A 5,529-nucleotide genomic window follows, 5' to 3' on the forward strand; every position below is an offset into this window, starting at 1 on the left:
TCCTCAGTAAATATTTAGTAGGATGAAAGACCATTATATATACTGTTGTCTCACATTGTACTTAAGAAAAGAAAGAATGCAGGGGATTATGCCACAGGCTATATCACAATGTAACCCCTACACAGAATCAACATTACAGCAGCCTGCAACAACAATAAAACAGCAGGAGGCAAGCCCAATTAACCTTATTGCTTCATCATAGCAACAACAAGCCAACAACATAATTCAAGCTCATAGTAGCACCAGTCGAAGCTATCTGGTACGCTGAACAACGCATCAGGCATTTGCACAACATGGATGATAAGACTTTCAGTGGCAGGATAACGAACAACGCATTTCTTAGCAGGTTTGCTCTTCTAAATTACTCCCTAGTAAAAGGGAGATTGCACAAACAAACAATATAGCTAGTTTAATACGAATTGGTGCATGCCTTAGTAAGGCTAAGCTTAGGCCGAGTCCAACCAAACAAACTGTCATTCCAATTGTGCTCACGTAAAGCAAAGGCAGCTAGTGTAGCAATCACAAAGACTGACCAGAACAATCCATCTATTTGCCATAATGATTTATAGAAATGTCACAAAAAGATTATATGATTCAAGATGATCAAGTAGTCGCTTTCTGACAAGGGTTACCTGGCACAGTATCAAAGAATACTCGCTCAGATGAGGATGGAAGTCTTATCGTGAATGCTGCTTGGCCCATGTATACTAGCAGAAGGCAGGGGAATACAATAGAAGTAAATGCAATCTGCAAAGTCATTGTAATTTAAAAAATTAACTGGTTAATTGATAGAACATCGAAGTACTCTATGCTACTGAGAACTCAGATGGACCTACCTGAATGGATCGCACAGAGAATGGCCTAGATCAGCAAACATGGCTTCGGCTCCTGTAATCACATACCCTGCAAATTACATTTAGGTACAAGAACAACTTATCAATGAAAGTAAATCAGATTTCAGATTCCAGATTCCAGATTCCAGATTCCAGATTCCAGATTCCAGATTCCAGTTAAGAAACAGAATTTGGACTTTCAGCAACACATGCTTGCAAGAAATTCTCAATGAAATCAGGGACTAAATGCAGTAGTCCAAGCAAATGGAAATGTGTCGTAATAAACTATTAATTATATAGTAATGCTCAAAAGCAAGGAACTATATATTCTACAACGAACAACAACTGATTGCCTCAATTAGGGAAGTCAAGTAAGAATGAAGATTAATGCTAATTTAAGTTCTAACGGCCTGAAATTTTAGAACATAAAAGGATAAAACTCTAAAATCACCCACAACTTGAGGTAGAGCTCAAAATACTTGTGATGCACAAAACACAGCCGCCAAGAACTGGCCATGCTTGAACATTATTCTTCCTAAAGAAAAGGTAGATGTAAGCTGGATTAAGGGCTCTCAAAACTGTAATAGCATGTCTGATGAGGTTGTAGAATCCAATTGATGCCAAAGAAAAGAACCACAACGACAGGGGCAGGAGCAAATGAAAACTCAGCTTTGCTTGTTCCAAACCTTTGTGTTCTAAACAACCCAACTAGAATGACCATTGAAACAATGACTACAGCTTCTTCCAATTCATAAAAATTGTCAGTCCTTACTAAATGCAATCACATGTAAGTTAATAATTACGGCCACCCATTAAAAAGAACTAACAATATTCGCATTTTAACATTCTGTGTGATGGAAGAGCTAGTGTAGAGGCTTATAGACTTCTGTAATTGCACAATGCTGACTTGTAGAGTTACTATTTAATCATGAATTTAGTTCATGGTGCATAGAGAGAAGACATACCCATTTACTTTGTATCTACACAAAGGGTAGATATACTTACTAGTACTGAATCCCTTAATCTCACCCTGCAAACCACTCACATCTGACATAACTGCACAAGGTAAAAATCATTGAGAAATGTCAAGAAACAATTAATAGGAATCTAAAAAGAAAATTAGCTTAATCTATAACACTCAAATTCATGAAGTTGTATGCAGGTGCTTAAAGGAGCTAATGGTGAAAAGGCAAGCAAGTTTACTCGGACTCCTAGAACAGAGTCAAAACTCTAACATGACATACTCAACTTTGATGTTAATGTGTTTCCAAATATAGGCACACATACTCAACTATGATGTTAATGTGTTCGTTTTAAAAAAAGTAGCCTACCTGAAATAGCTGGAGTTAGAATACCATCCACTATAATCAAAGAAGTTCCTATAAGAACCAAAAATAGAAGAAGGGTTTTCATAGAGGATTTTCTTTCCAAAACCTCTTTAATGTTTAAAGCCCTTTCAAGTTCAGGAGTGGGTAGTTTAAGCCTATAGCTAGAAATCTTTTGGTCGGCTTGTTGTCGATTTGGAAGCATATTCACATTAGCATACCTACTTATAAGCGAATACAGTGCAAATGTCCCCCCTGCAGCCATAATTTGCCTATTATTTTCAGAGGCAAATAGCTAATGATAAAGCAGATAAAGCTAAAGAAAGATGAGAAAACATGTACCTTCCCCATTATCATTAGCTTTAAGCACTACAAATACATATTTTGCTAAGGTACAAGAGCTATTATATATAGTACTACAGATAGTGCCCCTAGGATATCAACTTCCGATGTTATAGGCACCTTGATAAACACATCGGTGAAGACATATAAAGGTCTCGTGCCCAAGTCACCATACTCCACACCAAGAGTTTGGAATGCTAATGCAAGAGTATGCCATGTATATTGTTCTTGTACAATAACTGAATGTACTCAGTAATATAATCAATAGATTTGAGTAGCTAGGTTTCCTAAATCCACTAATGCCGAAACTTCATATATACTGTAGTATTTATTCCTAGTTTTGGATGAATCTGGCTATGTGATGATAATCCCAACACCAAACCTCAGAGAGCTACCTAAATCTGGATAATTATCGAATCCAATAATGAAATCATATAATACTGAGAACCTACATATACAATTCTAGGACCAAAACCCATAATTAAAACAATCGTAATTGAATTCAAACCCCCTTCCCCAAAACCAATTTAAGAAAATTAATTAACTATAATCGCACACTTAAAACGCAAAATTAAGAACAACCCTAGCATAAATCAGCCAAATTTATGGAGTATACCTTCAAATTCGAATATTCAATCTGGCCGTGAGAAGGGAAGCGCCGCCAGGTGAAGGAAAGCGCCGTCAGGTGAAGGAAAACGCTGTCGCGTGAAGGAAATCGCCACCGTGGGTTTTGCCGCTCCGGTTGTGATCGATTGAGATTTGAGAGTCGATCGTACAGTATAAGGGTTTTGAAGAGGAAGAAGCAGGGGAGGAAGACGGCGGTTGTTTTCAATTTTGAGAGTGTGTGTTCTTAGGTGTTTGTAGCATATTATTTGATAGCGTTGGTTGGTAAAACGCTATTATACATATGTAATATGACAGCGCACGCCGGATAAGCGCTGTAATATGAGCATTTTTGATAGCGTGTTTATTATAAGCGCTGTAATATGCTATATTTGATATCTTTAACAGCAGAAGTGCAAAAAGCGCTGTTAAATTAACGTTGTTAAATGGTATTTTTGTAGTAGTGAGTAAGGTGATGATCAACTGGGATATCCGGTAAGGTAGGTTCCGGAACTGAAGGGTGCTTTGCTTGCAAATCAGCAAGAGTAGCATCATTGTAAGGGGCAAGACCTGAGGACGAAAGAACTCTAACGGCAGCCGTGTAGTGACCGTCATAAATTTTTCTCTTGCATTGCTTAATATTACGCTCCGCCAAATCATGGTCGTCGTCAACATCCAATAGAGGGGGAGACACGCTAGCCAATGTGTCCATAACAAGCTGCTCAGAACCACCAGGCACACCCCAAGAACGAATAGCAGCGGTGATACTCTCTTCCTGACGACGACGCCTAACACCGGATGAACACTCACGATTACTCCGCGGAGAAAAAGTCGTGAGGACACAAAGAGGTAACACGAGCAACTGAGAAAATTATTATTATTATTATTATCAAAGTCGAGAAAATTAACCAGAAGTTAGTGAGAAGTTGAGATACTATTTGGCCCCATTAATTTAGCAATAGTGAAACTGATTCTTTTGAAAATATGCGCAACACCTCATGCAGTCGTGCCCCAATATCTTGAGTCGTAGAGAACTTTTGTATCTGTTTAAGTAACACAACATCGTCTGTCTCCAATTCCCCAGACGAAGAAAAGGAGAAAGGTGAGAAATCGTACCAAATTGTCGCACACTTAGTTTGATACTCGACCCGCTTACGATGTGTCGTATCTATCACAACACGACTAGGCATAAAGTCAGACATCCCAGATCGCGTCAGGGGCGATGACTCAGTCAAGTCCACACACACATCAAGTCCCTCATCCCATGAGTAGAGTAACATGTCTGGTGTACGGAGAGGAGAGGTTTGTCGTTTCACCAAATAACCCAATACCAACCTCAATCTTTACCCGCAGAGATCCTAGAACGATAGCAGACATCCACCAAAGTCTCACGAACAACACTATGTTGATGTTTAATACCAACACATGACACAACATGATCTTCATAGATATTTGCATCAAACACCCCAGAGAAAGCAAGATACGACTTCAAAATGGAAAATAAGGGAATTCCAACATATAGGACAACACACAACGATATATTATTATTGTTATTTTATTATTATTATTATTATTATTATTATTATTAATAATAATAATAATAATCACGGAGTAACAATTAATAATAAATTATAATATTAACTAATAATAACTAATAATTATTATTAATATTTAATAATACTAATTTTAATAACAATAATTAATAATGATAGTAATAAAAAATTGTAAAAGAATACTATTAATAATAAAAAAAGTTAGTACGGAGTAATAGATGACAATAAATAAGATCAACAAAATTAATAATAATAATAATTATAAATAATAATAATAATAATACTGAGTATTATTTTTAATAATAATAACAATTTTTAATAATAGTAAATTATAATATTAAAACTTATTAGACCTACTCGTAACTTATTTGATCTTGTCTAACCTTATCTAAACTATTTGCATTTATTAGAACGGAAACTTATATTTTTAAGATGAACATAACGTACCCTTAATGTCAGTCGAAAGAAGTTGATGAAATATGTAACAATCCCCCACCACCTGAATGCACTTCTATAATGTTAGACATACTTTCTCCGATCCTACATAGTTGCAACATACATTTTTTCGCACATTTTAAGAAAAAAGTATCAAACTTCTTTATTATGAGGGCATCAATAGAAAGTTCTATTATTTTATTTGGTGGGTAAGAAATTGAGAGTTAGTAAAGAGAATAAAGTGAGGGTACAAATGTAATTACATACAAAATAATTTTCCATTTACAGTGTGTTGCAAGTATTGTTTATCTCGTGATCAGTTGTTACACGGTACTAAAGTTCCTTATACTTATGCCATGATTTATTTATCATATTTCCAATTACTTTTGGGAGAAGCAGTTTACATAAGTTATGTTATGTGTATACTTCGTATAAGAT

At 36.0% G+C, this 5,529-nt stretch overlaps 1 pseudogene; it reads right to left on the minus strand.

Annotated features, from left to right (window-relative positions):
• LOC130463673 (putative potassium transporter 12) lies at positions 1 to 4,383 on the minus strand (annotated as a pseudogene).
• Positions 4,384 to 5,529: the final 1,146 nt, after the last annotated feature.

The sequence above is a fragment of the Spinacia oleracea genome, chromosome 6 (genome assembly GCF_020520425.1).
Source record: "Spinacia oleracea cultivar Varoflay chromosome 6, BTI_SOV_V1, whole genome shotgun sequence".
Lineage (NCBI taxonomy): Eukaryota > Viridiplantae > Streptophyta > Magnoliopsida > Caryophyllales > Amaranthaceae > Spinacia > Spinacia oleracea.